The sequence below is a fragment of the Sciurus vulgaris genome, assembly GCF_902686455.1.
Source record: "Sciurus vulgaris genome assembly, chromosome: 5".
Taxonomy (NCBI): Eukaryota; Metazoa; Chordata; class Mammalia; order Rodentia; family Sciuridae; genus Sciurus; species Sciurus vulgaris.
The window spans coordinates 52,845,350-52,871,449 of record NC_136465.1 but is presented as its reverse complement, the minus strand read 5'-3'; the positions used below and the strand labels follow the sequence as shown (position 1 = coordinate 52,871,449).

Sequence of the window (26,100 nt, the reverse complement as noted above, 5' to 3'; positions counted from 1 at the left end):
AATTAAGATCTCTGCACCTTTTATTTGTAGAAATTGACAAGTTGATTCTAAAATGCATATGAATTTGCAGAGCACTTAGAAAAGTCAGAAAAACTTTGGAAACAGAATGAGGTGAAAGGACTTACAGTACCTATTATACTTATTATAAAGCTACAATAATCACAAGAGTATGGTATTGGCATCAGTATAACAAACAGATGAATGAAACAGAACAGTGCCAAAAACAGACTCACACATACACACAGTCAAGTGATTTTTGCCAAAGGTGATTCAGTGGAGAAAGAATGTTTTCAATCAAAGAAACCATATTTAAAAAGTTACTTAAAATGAACCACGGGCCTAATTGTAACACCCAAAATAATAAAACTTTCAGGACAAAATGATACAATTTTCAAAGTCATGGTTTAGGCAGATTTTTATCTGACACAACATACATAATCCACTTAAGAACAAATAGACTATTTGAATTTAGTTAAAATTAAGAATTCCTGCTATCCAAAAGACATGATTAAGAGAATTAAAAAATAAGCCACTACCTGAGAGAAAATATTTGCATATCTCAATATGGTAGTGTATTTTCATGCAAATATAAAAATTGTCAAATTTCAATTACAACTACCTTAATTTTTAAGAAAATCAATAGATTTACATACCTCTAAATTTAATATCTCTAAATGTTGAAGAAGCACATGGGAAGATACTCAACATCATTTGTTGGTAAGAAAATGCTTATTGAAACCACAAAGAAATCTCATTATATACTTATTAAAATATTAAATTTACAATAACTGGCCATACAAGTATTGGCAAGGATTCAGAGCAGCTAAAATTTTCATTCATTGACTATAAAAATGGTACAAAAACTCTGGAAACCAGTTTTGCAGTTTCTGAAAACAAGTTAAACATGTAACTACTGAATTAATTTTTTAATGCTACCATAAGAAACACCACAGACTGAATGACCTAGACAACTGAAATGAATTGTCTCACAGTTCTTGTGGCTAGAAATCCAAGACCAAGGAGTCTGCAGATTTGGTTTCTTCTGAGACCTTTCTCCTGAGCTTGAAGATGGCCCCCTTCCTGCCTGTCCTCACATGGTCTTCCTTCTGTGAGTATCTATATGCTAATTTCCTCTTTTAAAAAGACCAATTATATTGCATGAGATCCACCCTCATACCTTCATTTTAACTTAAGTTACCTCTTTAAAGGCCCCATCTCCAAATATGAACACATTCTAAATTACTGGGAGTTCTAATGTCAACATATGGACTTGGGTGGGGACTCGATTCAGAGCACATGTCCCACCATGTAATCTGATCATTCGACTCCTAGATATTTACCCAGCAGAAATGAAGCATATGTCCCCTCAGAGACTTGAACATGCTAAGTTCATAGCAGCTTATTTCTCAAAGATAGAAACTGGAAAACATACACATGTCTGTCAACAGATGAATGGACAAATAAATTGCAATACATCCATAAAATAGAACACAAGCTCATCATTAAAAAGCATAACCTATTCATATATATATATATATATATATATATATATACATATATAAAATATTGCTATAGTTTGGATCTTAAATGCCCCCCCAAAGACCCACATGTTCAAGGCTTCATCCCAAAGGGGGCACTATTGGGAGGTGATTAAACTTTTAAAAGGTGCAGTCTAGGAGGAGGTCATTAAGTCACTAGAGGTGTGACTTCAAAGAGGATAATGGATGCCAGCCCTTCCCTCTTTCTCTTTGGCTTCCCAGTCATGAGGTGAGAAATTTTGCCCCACCATGCACTCCCTCCATGATGTGCTACTTTGTCACAGGTCCATGGGGGCCACCTGGTCATGCAATGGAAGCTCCAAACCTGTGAGCCATAATAAACCTTTTCTCTTTATAAGTTAATTATCTCAAGTATTTCAGCATAGTGACATAAAACTGACTAGAATAAATATATATGAAAGAATAATCTGAAGTGAAAGAAGTCAGAAAAAAGACTATCAACTCTATAATTCCATGCATATTTTCCAAAACATGTAAACAAATATATGTAACAAAGCAGATCAATTGCTGCCAGAGGCAGTTGAGAGTGGACACAGTCAGGAAGGAAGAAGTGTAAAGGGATAAAGGAATATTTTGTGATGAAAAGGTACACTTCCTACCTTAATTTTAGTGATGCTTTCACAGGTGTGTACATACACCAGACCTGATCAAAGTGTACATTTTTAAAATAGGCAGTATATTCTATGTCAATCATACTTTAATAAAGTTATTAAGGAAAATGACTCCCATGTCAGGCAAGAAATGGCATACTTCACCCTCATTGTTCTCTAGTGACTACTAGTAAAATAAGATAGAAGATGTTTAGGTCCTTTATTAAAGGAATACCAATTCATGACACCTTATTAGGAAAGACAAGGTATGTGCTGAATGTATTTCACCCCACCAAATCCATTTCCTTAATCCTATTTACCATAATTCTCAGAACCCAAGTGGTGATCTCTATGAACTTCCTCAATTTCTTGCCCTCTGACCTTCAGCTAAATCAGGCAAGGTCAGCTTCCTTGTGTGTACTCTAAAACACAGTGAATATATAGAAAAGTTAGGTACGATAGGCCAACAAATCAAGAGATAATTGCCACTGAAAAGATAGTTTATTATTCACTGCAGAGCTCAGAAGCCACGCCTCCAGGCCAAGGTGGGGCCTCACTGTGCACCTGCCCTCTTACCCATCCAAGGCATGCAGTCATACTCTTCTCAGATGAAAGAGAAAGTTCAGTTTGGGACTCGGTAAGGGGCACACAAGTCTAGATGGGCCCTGAGGCTTCAAATATTCTTTGGTTAATGATGTGTTACTTTACCTATAATAAACACCTATGTTACCTTTTAAATTTTTTACAATTCTGTATTTGTGCTACCTAATGTGAGCCTATGTTACACTGAACCACGTGAAACTGCTAGCATGATGAACTCACCTTGGCTTTCATTGCCAGGTAGAAAGACAGAAGGACAGGCGAGAACTGAGAGAAAGTATAGAAGGCTATGCATGTGGAAGTGGGTGCAGTCTCTGGCTGTCCACACAGGCCCTCAAGGAGCATAGACAAGTCCCTGAGACACGCTCCATCAATTTTCCAATCGGCCTAACACTGACCTTTCTTTCCTAATAGCATGAATTAACAACAGCCTTGAAATCCTTTAGTGAATTTGCTGCTTCTTTTCAAGCATACCAAATTTTCCATTTGGGGGTGTTTCTAAAGCCCTGGTGACATTTAATCTTATCTCCAAGCCATACCTAAAAGTCTAACACTTTAAACATTTACAAGTAAAATGAACTGCTTACAACAAGCAGTGTCCCTGGTGTTTTTAAGACCTAGTGGTCTCTGAGGACTAGAGTCACTCCTTTTTATCCATGACATTTTTCTAGCCTTGAGGTTTCTCAAGGTGGAGGGGTACCCTGAGACATGACATCTGAAATTATAATCCATCTAGAGCCCTTTTGTCACCTTCTTTAGAAAAAGGGTCACAGACCTGCCTGTCTTATAGCTATCTTGGTAGAAGCATATATTTATATGTTTTCTTCCCCAGATCTGTACCCTTTTCAAGGACAATTGTATGCTTCCATCTGTAGAAGACATAACATGTTTGTTTGTTTATTGGTACCAGGGATTCAACCCAGGGGCATTTAATCAATCAACCACATCCCAGCCCTTTTTATATTTTTATTTAGAGACAGTCTCACTAAGTTGCTGAGGCTGGCTTTGAACTTCTGGCCCTCCTGCCTCAGCCCCTGAGTTGCTGGGATTACAGGAATACACCATTGTGCCCAGCTAAATGTATTGACTTTTCCTCCTCCTCTGTACTCTTATTCAGTTAAGCAGAATGCCCACTTCCACTGAAGAGAAGTTCTCTTGGAATAAGTTATCCTCCAGTTGACTTATAAGAGATTCAAAGGTTTTTTTTTTTTGTTTTTTTTTTTTTTTTTAACTTTAATGGACTAAAACCCAGATAAAATTTAATAAAATCCATTGATCCTTAGTGTTGGTGCATAACATGATACAGAACAGGAAAATGAGCCTTACTAGCTTTATCAGCAAGTTGAGATACATCCAGGGCAGAACTGCACTCATTAACATGGATGGGAAATAGGTGAAGAGACTCTACTGGCACTTTGAGCATTGGGATCTGACTCAACTTAGACACCAAGTGTTTCAGCAATACAATGGATTTATTCAATGCTCTGTAAAAGAACAACCATATAGTACTATACATCTCCATCATTAACTGGAACTTGGGGCATCTGGAAAGGAAACACCCACTATATTGCATCTCATGAAGTGTTTTTCCAGTCAAAAGTTGTCAAGTGTTATTTACAGAGTGATTAATAGTAATGCTTCACCAGGTGAGGTGGCACATACCTGTAATCCCAGCAGCTCAGGAGGTTGAGGCAACAGGATCACAAGTTCAAAGCCAGCCTCAGCAACTTCGTGAGGCCCTAAGTAACTCTGGGAGTCCCTGTCTCTAAATAAAATATTTAAAAAGGCTGGGGATGTGGCTCAGTGATTAAGCACTCCTGGCCTTTTTTTTTTTTTTTTTTTTTTTGCGATACTGGGGATCGAACTCAGGGCCTTGTGCTCTATCAGCTGAGCTATCTCCCCAGCCTACTCCTGGTTTTAATCTCTGGTACAAAAAAAAAAAAAAAAAAAAAAAAAAAAAAACTAGACATGCTTCTATATCAGGCTTCTTCCTGAGGAGTTCTCTGGAGTACAGGGATGGGAGAGAAACAATGGAGCCATCAGTAAGAAATTACTTTTGGAGCAAGAAACCATGTGGTGACATGGTAGATCTTGGCTTACTTATGCTATGACACATACACTGGCCTCTTGCCCTTGCAACACTCTCTTCCTTGATGGACACAGGTGTTCCCAGCCCATGTACCTCCCTGTAACTCAGTTTTCTCTTCTTTGTGTCTCTATCTCAGTTCTGTACTCAGATGGCCAGCAAGCCAGTTGTCATCACTGAGATTTTGTGCCACTGCATTGTGTGAGGATAAGAACCTTTAGATGGGCAATAATAGCAACTGTAACCTCATCCTCCTGATAGCAGAGAAGGAGCAGATGGCCCCAGAAGCTCAGAAGAGGGAGGAGAACAGATGCAGAAATGCTTTGCCCCCGCTTAGAAACCCACAACATAGCTCAGAAGTCCTCACTGGGCTTCTGTTTCCTCCTCCTCTCAATAAAAACTCATCAGCATTTTATTCTGTGGCTCTACCATAATGGTCACCACTTCACAGTCCTTTGTTACTGTGAACTTAGTTAGTCCTTGCCTTGAAAACCCTGACCTTGGGCCCATGATAACAGCCTTGTGTCCATCACTCCAGCAGACCTGGTGACAAACTCCATGAGCCATCATGGCCAATGGTTTGAAAATGACAATGAGCTTCTGCAAAGAGGGCCTTGTGTCTCTGATTCCTGAGGACACAAACATAAACTCCACCAGGTCTGTCCCATCAGGCATTCAAGGACAAGTATTGAAGACTGCAAGGTATCCTTGAAATACCATGATTGCTAGACCGTAGGACTGCTTTTTAGTGCAATTTCTAGCCAACATAGTTAACTGTAGAATTTACAGTTACAGAAATTCAATTCAGAGGCCAGGCTGTCCCTAGACTGAGAAGAGAATTTAGTGTCACACCTGCTTCTTCCCTGGGGGCTCCTTTTATGTTTTGACTGGCTACACTGATACATCAATTGGGAAACTGTCCTCATCAGTGGAGTGGAGTATTGATTTAAAGGTCTGAGACTCCGGGACTTGGGATATAAACTTTCTCCCCAGATTTATTTTATACAATCTGCTGCATTCATGTTGCATATAAAAACTTCTTCGTGCTTTACAATAAACATTTTCTGTTCTACAAAATGCAAACTGATGACATTCTTGAACATCTGACGTGGAATTTTATATTCCATTCCACTATCACACAGTTTATACAGGACTGAGCCTAGCTAGGTTTTGATCTCCTCCTATTACAAATTGAACCTGAAAAAAAAAAAGAAATTCTTAAAATTATATTAGCACGGCTTTTGAGTTTTCTGCATTTTCTTTTTCTTTGTTTCCCCATAGCCCCTCTGTCTTTTCACTCAGTCTTAAATGTGTGAGGGGATAGAGAAGTTTATGATTTCTTTCTAGTAGAACAACCTCACATTCCCCCTTTAACTGCCTGTCAAGGGCAAGAGAAGATAAGAAAACCAGGGAGCTTCCATTCCATGTTTAAACTGCCTTGGATGCCTAGGTGTCAGCAGACAGTATGCATCTATACCAGAGTGCACACACTAAACAGCAGGTTCCAAGATGAACCATGGAGAGACATTAGAAAATGTCTTGGTCAGCTTTTGCATTGCTATGACCAAAAATCCTGTCAAAAACTGTTTTCAAGGAGGGAAATTTTATTTGGCACTCAGAGTTTCAGAGGTCTCAGTCCATAGACAGCTGCCTCTATTGCTCTGAACCAGAGGTGAGGCAGAACACCATGCTGGATGGGTGTGGAGAAGAAAAGCAGCTCAGGACATGATAATCAGGAAGCAGAGAGAGCTCTGCTCAACAGGGACAGAATACAAACCCCAGAGGCACACCCCTCCTGACCTGCTTCTTCCAACCACACCTATCTGCCTATAGTTACCACCCCGTAAATTCACATCAGTGGATTAATGCACTGATTATATTAAGGCTCTCATAACCCAATAATTTCACCTCTCAACTTACACCTAAACACAACAGATCCCACTGTTGTTGGACCTGTCCCAACATTACCCCCACCATTACCCCCACCTCAAGTCATGACACTCTCTACCCCATCACCACCTTTTTTTTTTTTCCAGGTAAATGGTCACTGCAGAATTTACTCAGAGCAGTATGAAAAATGAAACAAAGATCATTGATATTCCATCTCAGGATGTTTCTTTGGGTACTGTTTAGCATGGGAGTAGAAAAGCACTCAAGGAGAGAAAGAACAAGTGCTTAAGTCAGCAACTCACAAAGTGATGGTCTGCTCACCAGAACCCTTGCATTTCACCCAGCTTTTTATCACTGTCTCAGTGGTATTTAAAGAAGAAAAAAAAAAAAAAGAAAAAATCTTTCAAAACTGCAGACCTACAGTTCTACGTTAAATGCACTAATTAGAAGGGTATCTCCTTCCCTCCCTGGCGCCACCCCTAACAGCTGCCGTGGACACAGGAGAGGCGAAGGTGCCTGGATTTGCAAGCCTGAAGCATTTTTCACAGTATTGCCTTTTGCTTCTTCATCAAATTCAATCTAGAATTCTTTCCGTTGTAGGCAGAGGTCACTTTGTTTTCTCTCTTCCTTTGGGTGTGAGAGGGGTTGCCTGAAGTCGCAGACAGTACTCAGAGAACCAACCCCCAGGTAGGACTCACTCCAGCACAAAGCCTCACACCTGCAGTCAGCCCCTGAGCCTGATCTTTACCTCCAGAGGTCACAGGAAGGTACATGGGCCTGCTCTGCTTCCCAGATTCACTCCCTTTCTTCTGAGCTCCAGCAAATCTATGCTACAGGTGACTTCCATCCACCCTGAACTGTGAGCTCTTGTACAATTTACTGGCAATATTCTTTCCCCTTGTCTACAGAAAACACTCACTTTTCAGAGGTTCACTCATGTCTCCCTACTACCAGACCCCACATACTGCTCCCACTACCACTACTGAAACAGCACTAGCCCCTGGCAAGGCAATCAATGTAACTCCTTCATACCACTTGGATCCCTCTGGTTTATATAACAATTGTGTATATATTAGTTCCCACCCTTGAGGATGCAGCCACCCAGCCATCCTGGCACACTCTAAGACCACAATTACTATTGAATTGAACACAATTGAACTCAATGGAATTATCACCTGTCCTTTCTCCTCAGAGAAGCTGAAGGGGAAAAGTGGAAGGAACAAGAGGAGTATTAACAGGGCTCCCAATTAACAGGGCTCAGGTGTTGGGTTGCAACTGGACCAAAACAAAAAATGGCATAAGTTCTCTACACCCCAATTTCCTCAAAAGAAAAATGCAAAATCCCGATATCTACCACTTGCAGGGTTATCAAAAGAATGAAATGAGCCTGAAGGAGTAGCTCCGTGGTAGAGCACTTGCCTAGCATGTGTGAGAGACCCTGGGTTCCATTCCAAGCACTTCAAAATATTTTTTAAAAGGGAAGGATAAAATGATATAATTCATATATAGATTAAGATTGACACAGTCCTCAGGATATGGAAATGTTACCTCAGATAAGATTTGGGCAGAGAAGCACATAAGACAGAGAGTCACCTGACAATTCACACACTCCTCAACAGTTCAGTGGTACTAAACAGCAAGCTGATAGAGGCTGGCGTGAGCAGGGTGCTGGCTGGTCACTCTGAGGCAAGTTCCTAAGAGGGCCAAAGACAGGGGTTCAGGCCTTCCACTCTTTTCCAGGGTCTTGACTGCTCCCCAGTCATAGCCTCACAGCAGAGGAAGTTAAATGGCACAACATACCCCAAATAATCTGGATGGAGACTTCTGCTTCAGGCTCTTTACCGGTTCTTCCTGTGTTTTGTCCTGGTCAGTTAAAGTCTTCAAGAATTTGAATATGACCATGAACCAGGGCATATGTGCTCAGAGACTTGATCTGTAAGTTAATGACTCAAACACATCCAAGGAAGAACTTTTCAATGTTCTCATCCTGCTTCTCTGACAAATTATTTATCAAGTCCCACAGTGAAAAGTGTTCTTGCCAACCTCCCCGACTCTGTTGCAAGGTCCTAATACCAGGCTGTTAATGTATGAAAATCTTCAGTGGGTAAGACATCTTATTATTCAGGGTCTGCTTGCAAGCTTTATGAAAAGTAGGGGGAAAAAAAAACACTTAGAAACCAATAAACATCTCTACTCCCTGACTGATTCTACCTTGAAAAGCTGCCTTGAGTTTCCATGTGCTGCATAAATCCACCCCATTTTAGAGCTGCAGAAATCCCCATCTGCCCTCCTGATAGTCCCAATCACTTCCAACTCCTGGTGGCTCTGACAGAGGAAAACTTCACTGACAAAGTAGATAATTCTCCCCTGCTTTCCCAGAGCAGCACTCAGCTGAGATTAATCTTCCCTTACCATTGCTGCTCCTCCTGCTATTTCTCAACATTACTTCCTAGGGCTTCAACCCAGGCCAACACAGTGTTTTATCAGTGTGCAAAATAATGGCTAAACTTTAAGCACATTTAGCAGCATACAGACTTTTCTTCACCCCAACTTTTCCACTCCAGGTTTTTGAACTGTACTTCTGTCAGAAAGGGTTTGCAAGCCAATCACCTCAATGGATGGTGAGTGGGACATGTTCCCAGCTCATCTTACTTTTAGCAACTACTCCAAGGTTATCTCTTCAGGAATCTGTTAATCTGTTTCTGTCTAGATAGCTATATAAATAGATACTACCTTTGACCATCAGATGATGTTCAGATATAAGAAACAGTGTTTCTGATCTCTCGTTCCCTATCACCCTTCTCTCCCAATATATAGACAGAGATAGTAAAAGAGAGAAGCAAAGAGGCAAGAAAAGAAACAGTTTTTTCTTTATTTCATATTTACAAATTTGTCCCATTTCACCAACAAATCTTTCTTCTGAGAGCTCTTAGGACTCTCTGAATGGTTTGTGAATCGAATACACAAGAGACAGCAGCTATTCAAATATTTGAAAGTATGAAAAAATTTAAAGAAAAATGATAAAGAACAGAAATTCAGATGTTGTTTTAGTCAGATTTTTCACTGTGATTAGAAGGACCCAACCAGAAAATTGTAGAAGAAGAAAAGTTTATTTGAGGGCTCACAGTTTCAGAGGTCTTAGTCCATACAAGGCTGGCTCCATTCCGTGGGGCTCAAGGTGAGGCTGAACATTGTGGCAGAATTGTGTGGAGGAAGGAAGCAGCTCACATGATGATTAGAAAACAGAGAGATGCAAAGCATCTCCAGATGCAAATATATACCCCATAGCCACATCCCCAATTAACCACTTCCTCCAGCCACACTCCACTTGTCTCTAGTTACCACTCAGTTAATCCCATCAGGTTAGGTTAAGGCTATAAAACAATCATTTCTCCTCCAAAACTTCTTTCGTTATTTCACATGTGATCTTTTGGGGGACACCTCGCATCCAAACCATAACAGATATATACAAAATCAAGAAGAAAATCGAAGAAGGTAAATTTAAAATTTTATTTTTCTAATTGTCCTAAGAAATAACAGTTTATACAAGATAATAATAGCAATAGCTTGTTTAATTCTGTAAATATATATGTAAAGAAGGTGCAAGGGATGGGTGGAACGAATTAGGACAATTTTGGTATTGTAAGCCACTCACACTACCCATGAAACAGCATGGAGTTATTTGAAAGTGAACTTGGATTGATTTAAGTGTACATTGCAAATCCAGGGCAACCACTTAAAAGGAGTAATGATATATACATTAGCATATAACTAATATGCTAACTAGGAGAGAAAATGGCATCATATAAAATGCCCCAAAACCATATAAGATAAAATGTGAAAGAAAAAACAAGGATAAGAATAAGAAAATGGTAACATGTTACATATTAGTGTGCATGTATCTATAATCACTTCGAATGTCCTTGGTCTAAGGACAAAAATTTAGAGGCAGATTGAGTGGACAAAGAAACACGACTTAATCATATATTGTTTACAAGAAGCCCACTATAAATATAAAGACACATAAAGATTAAAATTAAATGGATGCAGAAAGAAACACCATGCTAATATTAATCAGAGAAAGCAAAAATATATTAATTTTATATAGAGCAGAATTCAGACCAAGGAAAGTTATTAAGGATAAAGAGAATGATTATATAATGATAAAGGGTTTACTTCTTGAAGCATATGCAATAATCCTTAATGTGTATACATTTAATATCAAAGCACCAAAACATGTGAAGCAAAATCTTATGAAAACACAAGGAGAAATAGATGAATCATTATTATAATTGGAATCTTTGGCATGCGTCTATCCAAAATGGACAGATCAAGCAGACAGAAAATCAGTAAAAACATGGGTAAACTCAACACCACTCTCAACCAACTGGATATGATGGGCATCTATAGACTACTTCATCCAAGAATAGCAGAACACCCATGCTTCTGAAACTCATACAGAAGCCTCCAAAATAAACCACAGTATGGTCATAAAATACACCTTAACAAATTAAATAATAGAAATTATGTGACATCTGTTCTCAGACCTCAATGGAATTAAACTAGAAATCAAAAGCAGACAGATAATTGAAAAATCCCCAATTATGCAGAAATTAAACAAGATACTTATACATAACATAGGGTCAAAAAAGAAATCAAGAAAAATGAAAAAAAATTTTTTTGAACAAATGAAAATAAAAACATATTATTGAAATTTGTGATATGCAATGAAAAGAGGACTGAAAATAAAATCTATACCATTGACTATAAGGAATAAAAAATAAAAGATTTAAAATGGATCACCTAAGCTTACATTTTAGGAAACTAGAAAAAACAAAGCAAATTAAATCTAAAGAAGGACAACATGAAAATTAGAGCAGAAAACAAGGAAATTGGAAACAAAATTAAGAGAAAATTGTCAAAATCAAAATCTGGTTCTTTGAAAAGATCAGTAAAATTAATCAGCCTCTACCCAGGCTAACAAAAGAGAGATGACACAAATTATTATTATCACAAATGAAAGAGGGGACATCACTACTAGCCCCTTGGATATTAAAGGAATACTATGAACAACTCCATGTCCACAGATTTGATGACCTAAATGAAATGTAGCAACTCTTTGAAAGATACAATCTGACAAAAATCACACAAGGAAAAAAGACAATGAGAATAGGCTTTCGACTATTAAAGAAATTGCTCATTTAGAGGATTATCGAATTAATACTTTTTTTCCAAAACAGAGAGCACCAAACCCAGTTTTGTTCATTAGCAACTTTAACCAAACCCACCTTAGGAAGAAATTAAACCAATTCTCTATGAACTCTTTCAGCAATACTCCTAACTCCTAACAGAGTCTACTGATCTTTAACAACAGAGCAAAGGCAATATAATGGAGAAAAGACAGTCTTTTCAATAAATAGAACAAGTAGACATCAACAACAACAACAACAACAAAAAAAATCCAGATACAGAACTTACCTTATACCCTTCCCAAAATTGACTTAAAATGAATCATATACCTAAAGGTAAAATACTAACTAAGATGTGCCTAGAAGATAACTTAAAAATTTGAGATGACTTTGGGCTTGGTGATGACTTTTTAGTTCTAACACCAAAGCTATTAGAGAAAAAAAAAAAAAAAAAAATAAGCTGAACTTTATTCAAATTAAAAGCTTCTGTTCCATAATAGAAATTGTCATGAAAACAACTAACCACAGGCTGGAAGAAAATATTTGAAAAAGCTTTATCAGGTAAACAACTATTATCCAAAATATACAAAGAAATCTAGAAACTCAATAATAAGAATTCAAACAACCTGATTAAAAAATAGGCCCAAGACCTGAAAGATGTCTCTCCAAAGAAGATATACAGAAGGCAAATAAGCATATGAAAAGACGTTTCACATCAGATCATAGCAACATGGTTTGAATGTATCCCCTAAAGTTCATGTGTTAGAAATTTAGACAATGCAACTGTGATGACAGACAGAACTTCTGTGAAGCGCTTAGGTCATGAGGGCTCTGGCCTCAAAAATGGATTAATGTCATTATCACCGGAATTGCTTTGTTACCACAAGAGTGGATTTGCTACAAAATCAAGTTCAGCCCATTGTAACTTTCTCTTACTGTGTAATAGCAAAGCAAAAAGTCCTTCACTAGAGACAGCTCCTTAATCTTGAATTTCTGACTCCAGAATTATAAGAAATAAATCTGTTTCTTATAAATCATCCACTTTTTTGAAGTCCAGTTGTAGTAGCACAAAATGGACAAAGGCATATATCATCAGGAAAATACAAATTAAAATAACAAGGAGATCACTATACACCTATACTGTAAATCAGCAAAAGTCCATCGCAGCAAAAGAGCAGCACAAGTCCAGAGTGTTGACATCAAAAGCTAGTCAGGAGGTGGAGCAAGGGAACTCTCGTTCATTGTTGGTGGGAATGTAAAATGGCACAGCCACTTTGGAAAGCAATTTGAGGGTTTCTTACAAACTAAGTCAACCCAGAAAGGCCAAAGACTAGATCATTCCAAGCATATGACATGCTAAAATAAAAAGGCAAAAACTAAAGATACAATTAAAAAAAAAAAAAAAAAGTCAGTTAAAAACGTAGGGCAGGCGGGGTGGGGTTGTAGCTCAGTGGTAGACAGCTTGCCCCGCATGTGTGAGGAACTAAGTTCAATTCTCAGCACCACATACAAATAAATAAGTAAAATAAAAATCCATTGACAACTAAAAATATATATGTATTAAAAAACAACAACAACAAGGGGCAGAAGGGACCAAGAAATGAATTAGCAAAGCACAGAAGATTTTTAGAGAACTGAAATGACCATATATGACACTATAATGCTGGACACACATTATTATAACTTTCCAAAACCATGGAATGCATAACACTAAGAGTGAAACCTAACTAATATAAACTATGGACTCTGGATGCCAATCATGTGAGAATGTAGGTTTATTAATTTTAGCATATGGGAATGTTACTAACCGAGGTGGCTATACATGTGTAGAAACAGGAACCATATAAGAAATTTCTGTACCTTTCATACAATTTCTGTACCTTTCATACAACTAAAACTGCTCTAAAAAAATAAAGTCCATAAAAAAGCAACATCAATATATCTTGAAAATGGATGCATCAATCATTAAATCAATCAATCTAGTGAGTATCTTGATAAACTAAATTGTTGGTTGAATGACTCTGGAAATTATTCACACCAAAACAATTTTAAAATACTCAGACCAAAAAGAGGTGATTGAGAGGTGGCTCCAATATGCTATTGTGTGCATAGTTTAAACCAATATTTCTCCAAAAAAAGCAAAAGAAGAAACCCTTAAAGTGTTCACATGAACAAAATTCTCAAGGATCTGATGAATCTTGTCAAAGGAAAAAAAACAACAGGTTAATAATCTCCAAAAATATTGTTCCAACGGAAAGGGGGAACAATGCATCTATATATCGGCAAAATATATGCATTAAAATTTATCACTGAAACCCAAAATTTGAAAGTCTAAAAGAATGTGCAGACTCTCAAGATTGTGTCCTTGCACCCAGGTTCAAGCAACACTATTCTAAATGCTTTGCAACTGGACTGCTCAGCACCTCGTATATGAATGTTCACTGAGCCACCTGGAGTTTCAAACTTCTAAACCTGCCTGGTAGGAAACAAAAAGCATCACTATCAGAGTTTTGCTTTGTTTCTTTCTTTTTTTATAATCTAGGGCATTCAGAATGGCTTTATTTCTTAATGACATGGATACCAAGTTCCTCATGATCACACAAATGACAAATGTCCAAATGACAGAAAAGCAAGGCTTCCCGAGTCTGAATTAGAGCAGCCTTACTTCTCAGAAATGTGCTGTCATAAAATGGGCTTTGTTCTGCATATGAAGCAATTGCATTTCCCCTTTTAAATGTTAAAGATATTGCATATACAAATTTAATCGACAGAAAAGACACAGGCAATACTTTAGATATTTTCACATTTTATTGAATAGAGAACAAGTCAAATTGCATTTTCTTTCTCAACAAGTCATTGTCTCTCTCTGGGACCGATAACACATACCTGTGCCTCTCTCAGGCTATATGCACACTTCTCATTTGTATGGTTGTCATTTCTGCTGCTGTCAAAACTTCCAACCAGAAGTGATTGCAGAATTTTTGTCTTTTTCATCTAGGGATCCCCGTAGAGTAGGAAAATGGAATCGATTATGCTGCTATTACACAATGTAGATGTTCGAAAAATAACGTTGGAAGAAAAAAATGCAGAGACACATCAGAGCTGTTCATCACCAAGCTCCTAACTCAGAAGAAAATGCTCAGAAATAGCTTCAAGTTACCCAGCTCTTAGGAGCCTATGCTGCTTAGGTGACTTAAATATAGAAAACCTCCCCTAATCAATGTGTCCTTCTGTATGTGGCCTTTAAAGCGCTTGTGTAATAAACATGATTTCATATTCCTTTGCTCAGAAAACATTTCATGAAGAAATTTGAAATTCCATAGAGACCCAGTGACATCAGATTAACTTCAAAACTTTTTTCCTCCTTGACAGGATCAGAATATTGATTAGTTCACAAATACTATCACCAGGATTGCTTATCTCAAGCATGCCAGGCATTAAAAAAACACTTGGATTCTTATAGTACTCGAACCACAGAGTACCATCCATGCCTGTTTAGTGCCTTCAGTGTATTCAGCATTAGACTTTTACAATGATTTTTTTCAAACATGGTCTTGACTTCCTACCACACATACTGTTAAGAGAAAACTGATGACCAATTGTTGCATAGTGACAAAATTGAATTAAAATATTCTTTAAAGCAGGAAAACCTCATTATCATAAAGTTTATTATATACAGATTTGGATAGGGTAAAAGTCAAATCATCTCTGGATCATCCTAATGATACAGGCTGAAAATAAGACATAAGGCAATAATAGCCAACTGGGCAGGAGTTACACATGCTACCAGCAAAATAAAGAGACTGCACTTATCTTTCTTTTGAGAGTATAAAACATTTTTCTTCTCTAGATCAAAGGAGATTACTATGGGAATACCTGAAAACAATGAAGTTTTCAATCAAGAATATTATAGCACTTTACAAAGAAAATGTGGTAATGAAAATGCTGCTTACTGGCGAAACAGGAAAAAAAAGACAGCATATTTTGACTTTTTATTACAGGATATTTAAAAGACAGCTTGACTATAAATGTTAACATCTTTCTAAGGGTTGGGACTGCAGTCGTATAAAGCCAAAAATTCACCTTGACTTATTGACACAGCTGAGTTTTAAGTTACATTGCTCAACCCCAGAGAAACCATAGCACATTGCAAAAAAAAAAAAAAAAGTGCTGAGCCTTACTGGATAAATGGAGGTAGGTGTGAGCTACTAGTTAAATGGCCACTTAGGCATCTTCACTTGGGGGAGGCAAAAAGAATAAGGTGGGAGGAGCAGGCAAATCAGCAAAGAAGGGAAAAGAAAGAAACATGGAGGGATAAAATAATAAGGCCAGAAAAATAAACTTCCATTAGGATGTTTCTCCTAGAGGTCAATTAATTAAAGAAAAAAAAAAAAATAACTGGTATTTACAAAGGCTTCTCTTAACTCTGTTAAGACAGAGTTGAGGAAAGAAAATAAATTAAAAGCATGACCCTTTCTTCAACATGATTACACTTTACTTGAAGTATAATGATTAAATCTTGAAAAAGAAGAGTATAAGAGAAAAAGGATAACATTAAGAACCAAATTACACAATGATGATATATATGTGTTCTCCTGGTTTACATGTTTATTAAGTCACCATTCTCTGGAATGTTAATGTACACATTTCTTTAAAATTGAATAGAAGGATAAAAAAAAAAATTGAATAGAAGGATAGATGTTGCTGCTTCAAGAGAACTTGATACTATAAAGATATCAATTCATTTAAACTTAATTCTTGAACTTGATAAATCTTCAATGAGGATTTCAACTGGATTTGTGAACTTATTCAAGTATTTATACACACCAAAAAAATATACATTGGACTAATAAGTCAACTCTTCAACAGAAGAACAAAGAGATATGATTCTGCATTCTTACATATCAAGACATAATACTAGGGTGTAATAATTAATTATAGTATGAACTGGAACAGATCAAGATGAACAGAAACAGGGGGAAAAAACAGAAACAGGAAAAAACATTGGAATCATGTGCATGCAAAAAAAGAACATATGCTAAAGATGAAACTGCAAATAAGAGGGAAAGAATGGATTATAGACAGTGGTAGGAAAACTGGTTCACTGTACAGCAGAAAATGAGTGGATTCCTACCTTTTCAAATACAGAAACTCAGGTTACAAATAGAGAAGAATGGATCCCACATCAAATGACATTCGTGTACATTAAAAATATGTGCCTACATTGAGCATCACGGTATCCTTCCAAACAGTATACTATGGAAAGGGAGAGAGCTGACAAACACCGTGTCAGCCAGGGGATCAAGATCAATATCAGCAATAATAAGAATGTTGTTTGCATGTACCCTTAATATGATGTGATAAAAAGGGCACTGTATCTCTGTGGTCTGCCCCTTCAAAAGCGCATAGCCCAATCTATTCATGAGAAAAACTCCAAACAAATCTCAGTTGAGGGTCATTTGACCAAATCTCTGAACCACTAATTCTCAAAATTGTCAAGATCATCAGAAATCATCAAGGTCTGAGAAATTGTCCTGGTCTAGAGAAGCCTAAGGAGACAGATAGCTAAGTGTAATGTGAAAGCCCACATGAGATCCTGTGATAGAAAAAGGATTTGAAGGAAAAAATAAGGAAATCAGAATAAAGTTTGGACTTAATATTTCATAATGCATGTTATATAATAATTCATCAATAATGCTTCATTAGCTGACAAATTTACCAGAATAATGTAAGATGTTAACATTAGGGGAAATTGGGTCAAGGATATATGGAAATTTCCATACTTAGTTTGCAAACTTTTCTTAAATCTAAAACTAGTCTAAAATTTTAAAAATCATGTTTAAAAAATCCATGCCCCCAAAGATATCTACACATTTTAAAGATCATGTACAAATAAAAGACATATCAAATATAACAAAATGGTTACCCATGGGGTGCAGGGAGGGGATGGGCAGGAGGATAGGTGATAGAAAGAAAGGAGTCACCTCGTTCTCCGATGCTACAGATGAAGGAACTAAAATCAGGAAAGGTTAGGGGGGTTAGCTAAGACTATATTTGAAACACAGGCCTTCTGACCTTGAGTGTACCAAAGACTCTCTTTATAACTGAGGCCTGCTTGACCCACTCTGAGGATAAAGTAAGATTTCTATAGGTAGTAAATAGGGAATTCAGCAAGTGAGCCCACAGAATGCAAGGAGTTTTCCATAAAGTGGAAAAAGAAGAAAAAGTTACTTTGAGTCTTTAAAGCAAGTGATAGCATCCTGAATGGTTTCTTGTAGTCAAAGATGGGAGCTGAGTTTAGGGCCAAAGAAAACCGGTCAGGTCAGTAAGATAAGAAGCATTGTTTGGGCAGATCCAGGAGTTTATAGAAGAGAGAATTGTTGACGTGTGAATAGCACCATAGAAATACTGAAAAACAAGAATGGGTAGGGTTTCCTGGACCAGAAGCCAGGATGACTTCCCAAGTCAGGGGCAAATGTTATAACTCCAAGGTTAGAATAGATCCTTTAAAGCAACTAGCCAGGGGTACTATGTAAAGACCAAGTAAAAGTGGGGGGAATAGGTACAAGGGGTTGGGTGGGGATGGATAGAGAGGGTGAGGCAGCAGGTTCAGGAAGAAAGAACTTGACCAATTACTTCCTGACCAGATACAATCACGAATATATAAGATCCTGAGATAAAGTGATGCAATTCAGAGTTAGAAAAATTCTACTCAGAATCAGATATCTTAGTAAAACATAAGAAAATTAATTTAAATTCTGAAATCAGAGAGAAAGAAGAGCATGCTATTTCAATACCTCTGAGCATCAAAAGAAATTTAAGCAAAGATACACGGTTTAGATCAACTCTCAATTCCACCTACTTAGACCATAAGGCATTATTAGCAGGAAATCCTGCTAATATCTTTTTGAAAAAATTAACAATCCCAGATGGCTTAGTTACTTAGAGGTCAGGAATGCATATGTTTCTAAGTGAATGCTAGGGATGATAAACCAGGAGAAAAATCATCAATGTCAATAACCAATTTGTACAAGCTGGAATCTGAGAAGCAACTGATCTGCAATTTACTAAACAAGTGATCACATGGAGTTTTATCAAGTCTACCAAGGAGTTATCAGTCAATAAATTATATTATTATGATGTGACCATATAATGGAACTCTATGCCACAATTAAAACAAATTTTAAATAAAAAATATGGCATATCTCCATTGGTGAAAAATATATGAAAGAAAAAATTAAATTGCATCCACATGCATAGAATATTTCAAAGAAAACCGGTTACACTGGTTTTATCTGAGAAGACCTGAATACCTAAGAAACAGGAAGAAGTGGTAGACTTTTCATATTCTACATCCTTTTAGTTCAATTTTCAATCACATGAATTACTGCCTTTTCAAAAAAATGAATAAAATGTGGAGGAAAAAAGATTAGACATTCACAAATTTATACACCCCAGCACAGTGATTGGTATGGAGTGGGCTGTTCACCACTGGAAGGCCACAGAGCTCAAGGCTGGGGAGACTGCTGGGCCTGGCAAAGGTGCCACGTAGAGGAATCCCACAATACCTCTCAGCACACAGGCTCCAACTCACAACTGAAAAATCATTTGTGTTTGATGAATTAAGTCAAGAGAAAGGCAGAAAAATCCTAATTCAGTAGCATGTTGTTTCTTTGTCTCTCATACAAACAGCATGCTAATGGCTTCTGTTTCTACATGGCACTCTAAACAAACAGGAATCTACTTCATGGCAGCCCCCAGCCACTCAATTTTCAGTTGCTTTGATGTGCTAAGACCACTTCCTGTAGGGAATCACAGCCTTTGATCTCTTCCCTTTATTCTTCAACCCCACTCTCCATCCCCAACATCCCTAAGGCAGATCCTAATCCCTAGGACCCCACGACATCACACACAGACCAAGCAGTTTTGATTTTCTCCTGATCACCCAGAGAATTCTTATTTCCCAGCCTCTCTTACCACAAGAAGAAAACATGGAACTGCGTTCTGGTCAGTGGAATGTGGGTAGATACAGTACTACCACTTCCAGTCCTGTCCCCTAAGAAGTCCCATGCATTCCTCCAAACTCCCCATTAGTCCCCCAGATGTCAGCTGGATTTTGATGTTCAGGGAAATGTCAGAAGCAAAGATGGTGGTTCCTCTGACAGCTTGAGTTCTAAATAATTTTGTGGCACAAAATCTTCCTCTACTGACACACAATGGGCTATAATGTGAACAAGAAATAAGGTTTTATTTCTAAGAGCTGAGATCCTTAGCACAGTTACCTGCTTTTTCTTATGTAGAAATTGGGAGCATTCTTAACAAAAAAAAGCATAAATGTATGACATTAGCTTAGCAGATGGATGGTAATTGGGAAGGGTACAGATATTGCATATCTAAGCTATACAGTACAGTGGCAAAATATTGGCAAAACTACTGCCCGTAAACTTTGTAAAGCATACTGTCTGCCACTTGAGCATATAGTTCTATTCTAGGAGGTGTAGATAGTTCTAGAAAAACCAGGAAAGGAAGAAGAGTAGAACACTTGAATGTAATCTTATTTGTTACTAATTTTCTGTTATTGGCATTTGTTTAGATTCTTCATAGAAAAAAGAAAGCTTAGAGTGTAATTGACTCATTAGCAGGCAGAATAGAGATAATCCAAAAATTTTGTACCTAGAGAGTTGGAAAAGTCATTTGACAACTGTTTCTAGACACCAAACAGTGATAAATGGCATTTTAGAAGACATTAAGTGTTGTGGACACAGCAAGACTTTTCAGTAGAACACGATGGGATTTTAGTAAAAATCAGATTAAGGGTGTGGCCTTTCAATCTTAAAAATTTTAACTTAATCTCAAGGTTAAGAAGCATTAAATACATAGCTTTGAAATTGTGTCTAGAAGAGCATTGTATGGTTATGGACACATGGGGCTTTCTGAAAGAAAATGAATCATAAACCTCCCAGATTATTGAGAGAATCATAAAGATATTATGATCCTGTGCTAGTCAGAGTTTTATTATTGTGAACAGAATGCCTGACAAGAACAATTTAGAGGAGAAAAAGTTTATTTGGGGTTCACATTTCAGAGGTCTCAGTCCACAGTGGGCTGACTCCATTGTTCTGGGCCTGAAGTAAGGCAACATGACAGAAGGTTATTGTGGAGGGAAGCTGCTCAATTTATGGCAACCAGGAAGCAGAGCAAGAAAATAAGGAGTCAGGGACAAGATAGGGTCTCCAAGATCATGCCCCCCACTGACCTACTTTCTCCAGTCACACTCCAACTTGCCTAGTGTGACCATCCATCCATTCAAATTTTTAATCCACAAAGTGGATTAATTCACTGATGAGGTTATAACTGGCACATCATGTGTGCTCAGAAAATGAGAGCTCATGCTGTAGAGCACATCTACATATTCTTAGTCAATGAGCATTAAGCACACCATCAACAGTGGTGTGCCAATGTGTGTGTTGTCCTGAGTTGAGTGCTCTTCAGCCTACTACTGTCTCCTTTATTATAGCTTCTCCACTAGCAGCTCATTTTGTGTTCTAGTGAATTATTTTGACAAGTTGTAACTAATAAAAGGTAAGATGACCATGCTGGACTTGCTGGAATAAAACAAAAAAATACATAAAATACTTATAAATTTTATAGCATCCTCAATGAAATAGTCAAAGAAACAAAGGTATAGACTAGCAAGCAGTCAGAGATAGGTTGGCATCATTTGACATGATGAAAGAAAATAAAAATTACTTTAGTCTAGCAAATGCACCAATAATTATATTAACAATATCTAGGAGAAATTAGGCATGTCAACATATTTGAGGAGACTGAAACAATGATCCCAAGGTACAGTGAAAAGAAGACATCTCCCCAGAAATTCTGCTGTGAATACCTGGCTTTGCATTTACCCAGTTAGTACTTGAATCTGCAGGAGTACTTCAGCTGAAAACCTTAGGGTAGGTGTGGACCCAGCGAGTTCACATTGTACTTAAGTCCAGTTAGTGCTGTACCTTGCAGGACCAATAAGCTACAGAAGCACATCTTGATATAGGGCTCATAACTCACATACATTAGAAAGGAGTTGTTCAACCTGTATGCTTACTCAGGCAATGAGACAAAAGAATAAGCAAAGTTGAGAAGAAGATAGGAGACACTGTGAGAGAAGGAAATAAAGGCATTTGTCACTTCTGGAGGTCATGAAACTTCAATTGCACATGGTAGGGACCTTCACCTCATTGTCACTACCCACACAACACCTACATCTCATCTCCGAATGGACCTACAGAAGCCATAAAGTGTCCTTTTGGCTGTTCCCTGGATTAAATAGAAGCTAGAGACAGCCAAAGTTCTGTTGGAAGGCAATCAGGACTGCTGAAATAGGAACAATCTGTTTCGGCATGTCTCTCTAGGTCCAATGTGCCTGCTGCTACACTGATGAGAAAACAATAGTGGAGTCTACCATTCCCAGGTGGACTGATAGGCTATGTTCACCAGGACTGACATTGCATCAAGAGTGAGAGATATCAAAAGTGTTTCCCAAAGGGTTGGAGAATTGTCTTTTCCATAACTACAAAAACAAAACCACCATCTATACCTTGAAACCCAGATCCTAAGTAGAGATGGATTTGCAATACATAACAATGCTTCTTATGGTGCAGACCCTAAGACTACCCTGTTTCCTCCTCCAGCCACCCCTCTCCACACAGCCAGTTCATCAACCTATAAGTGCCAGGGAGCAAAACTCTATGTCAGGTGCTATGGGAATAAATGCTCACTGCATGACTCCCACCTGCCTCAGAAAACTTACAATTTTGTTTGGATGTACCAGGATATTTATGGCACTGATTTTGCAAAATCTAATTAATTAGATATGTGACACAGCAACATAGGGGTATTAGAATCCACAGGAATAGACAAGCAATAGAAACTGCCACACTTATAGCTGCATCATGTGGCATTATGGGACCTATCCAACAAGAATTCCTTTTCACTGTCCTTTCAGATTTGCCCATCTATTTTCTTCCCTGGGCTTTACATATATATGTATATACTTACAAAACACACACCCACATGTATGCATATACTGCATATACACACACACTATATATACATATATATATCATATGGTAGCATATGATATATAGACAGTCTATCCTTTTGGTTCCATTTCTTGTGATCTGCCCTGTACAATTTCTCTTCATTCTACATGCCAGGAAGCCACCCCTTCACTCATGCAAGCAGCACTTTCCCTTTGTAGGAAATTGTTCTTTAGCCACTTGAAACTACAGCAAAGTACTCAAGTGGCCTCCTCAGGAAACTATTTCCAGTCTCCAAAACATTCAGGAACTCTCATTTGAAAGCTTTCTCTTTCCTTCTGTGTCTATGTCTACTTGTTCTATTGATTCCAGACTATTCATCCAGTAAACAGAGCAACATCTAATTATATTTTCCACTGAAACATTAGCATGCTATTAATGCTTAGCAAGTAAGAAAAGTAATAATGTTCTTATATTTCCCAGGGATTTTTTCACATATGCAAAAAGAGATTTTTAAAGTATAGCATGGAAGGGTTCGATCAATTAGAAATATATTAGGCTTTTCTGTCCTCTTGTATGAAGATTCAGCCTGTTAAATAGGGCATGCAGCTATTAGGCATTAACCCATTTGCTTTTCTCTCCTACTTCAGAATACTAGCACAGTAGTTTCATGGCTAAAGTTATATCAAAGGCTGTTCTTTTCCTCAAAAATACACCCTTATCACCACTAGATGATTATCATTTAGAAATGCTCACTTATAATTTTATGCTCCCAGATGCTAAAGAGGCTAACAAGGGTCCAAACTCCCCCTTTTCTTAACACCCTAACCACTCCATTCTATACACACTGCTGCCTGCCCCCTTCCCTAACACACTTTCCAGGTGAGCCTCTTCAATACTCCTTGCAGATGAGATGTTTCTCATTCCTGCAACCCCTAAACTAACCCGTCTTTTGAAGCCTAGATAAATGATAGTCCCCTACAATTCTTTCTTGACCATACTAGCTCTTCCTGATACCTCACTCTTTGGAATTTGGAATATGCAAAGATCTAAAAAGTTAGTTGCATGATGGAGCATACATCAGGAAGCCAAATGGAAAAAGAATTATACCTTGGTTTGTATCAAATGAAATCAGAAGCTCCACAGAAGCAGGCTGAAGAATTCTACAGATTTCATATGCAGTACTCACACAAGTATCTGCATCACATCTGCATTTTTTCTTCTTAATGAAGTTGATGAACTTATTAAGGACAGAGACTATCTCTCATATAGGTTCGGAATTCCCTACCATAACTAACAGTAATATTGTTGGACATACAGAAAGTGCACAGTGGATTCTCACTAATTTGCCCCGTAGGGAAACTGAGAATATGATCAAGTTGAACTGGAGAGTGAAGTCAGGCTGAAACAATAAATCAGTCTGAGGGCATTGAGAGTAAGTGCGACAACATTCTCAGTGAATTGAGTGGGATTTCAATTTGAATAGTCTCACTTTATGTGCAATTTCAGCAAAGGATGTGAGCAGAAGAAAGGGATAGATAGATAGAATCAGAATATCAGTTTTCAAAAGGTCTTAGGGAGGATCTGATTGCATCTGGGAGCATAAAATTATAAGCCATTCTCTTAGAGATGAGGAAGTGACACTGAAGGAAGTGTCCCAGCTGAGTTAGAAGATATGAGACAGGCATAGGTCTCCTCAGTTCTGACTGCCATTTTCACAACCTGGGCAGCTTTGCAGCAAGAACACACAGGCTATTTCTTAGAGAAGGAAGACCCCCCACACACACACCTCTGCTGGGAGATGAAGGAAGCATCACTCAGAGTTCCTGCTACATTTCAAGGGAACCTATTTAATGTTGCCGGACAATGTATTAATTGCTGATCTGATGTAATTGCAATGAAGCAAATAAATTATTTATTCTATCTATGGTACAGTCAATAAATACTAATACATTCTTTAAAGTCTCCAGATAATGCTACAAGGATACAGAATGTTAAAAATTTGAAATCAAATAACTAAAGTTGTAACTGAGCAGGTAAGATAAATTTTTTTTTCCTTAGAAATATCAGTTATTGCTCTCAGTGTTGTGACATTACTTGTCTGGTTCACATAAACAACCAAATACTGGAAGATACCATTGTATATTTTGGTAACACATCCATTCACTCTGCAAATGCTAACTGAACATCTATAGTGTTTCAGGAACTATAGAAGATTAAATGAATAAAACTTTGTTTTGGTCCTTAGGAATCTAGAAAGATGATTAAAAACAAACACAAAAAGGCTAGAAAAGGACTAATAGGGGGATATGTAACTTCAGAGCAGGGACAAATTCCCCCAATTTTTAACTAGGGATTTCATATTAATAAAACCTTATGTGTTTATAAAGCAATATCTGCAGAAATTAGAAAGTTCTTAATTTCAAAATAAATGGACTGATTCCCTCTGAGATGATTAAGTTCACATATACTTCTTTCAATACTTGCTTCCCTCTTGACAAAAGAATATAGCCAGCCCTCTGGATCCATTGTTTCCGCATCAATAGATTCAACTAATCACAGACAGAAAGAACTGGGGAGGTGGTTCAGGAAATTCAAAAAAAGCAAAACTTGAATTTGCTGCAAGATGAAACTATGCTAAATCCATACAAACAAAGAGAAATACAGGCATTTTATGAGGGACTGTAAGCAATCTAGAAATTACTTAAAGAAGCATATGAGAGCCTGTGTATAGGTTTTATTGCAAGTATTACACCATTTTATATAAGGTACTTGAGGTTCTGCAGGTTCTGATAACCACAGGGGGTTCTGGAAACCAATCTCTTGGCAATCCTGAGGGAAACTGTACTCATTTTTGTTCATGCTGACTTTAAAAGTTTTCTCTAAAGGGTAAATTTTATTTGACTTCATCAAATATTTCTGCAAATGACTTAATAATGACTAATAACATAATTTGCATGTTTAGGATACTTTACACCTTCTAAAAATTTCCACAAATACTATTTCAATTGGTCTCATTTAGGCAGCACAAAACCCTAAAGAGAAAGCACAGACAATTATTATCTTTCTGGGTGTGTATGTGTGTGTTATTACTATTGTCATTTTCATGGTTCACAGAATCTGAGGTCCAGAGGAGTCTGGTTAGTGACA

General features: G+C 37.6%; 1 protein-coding gene across 3 annotated transcripts in view; it reads right to left on the bottom strand.

Moving 5' to 3' along the window:
- The window catches only part of ZMAT4 (zinc finger matrin-type 4), a 451,010-nt gene that overhangs the window by 352,256 nt on the left and 72,654 nt on the right, over nt 1-26,100 (bottom strand). The gene's annotated exons all lie outside the window — the stretch shown is intronic.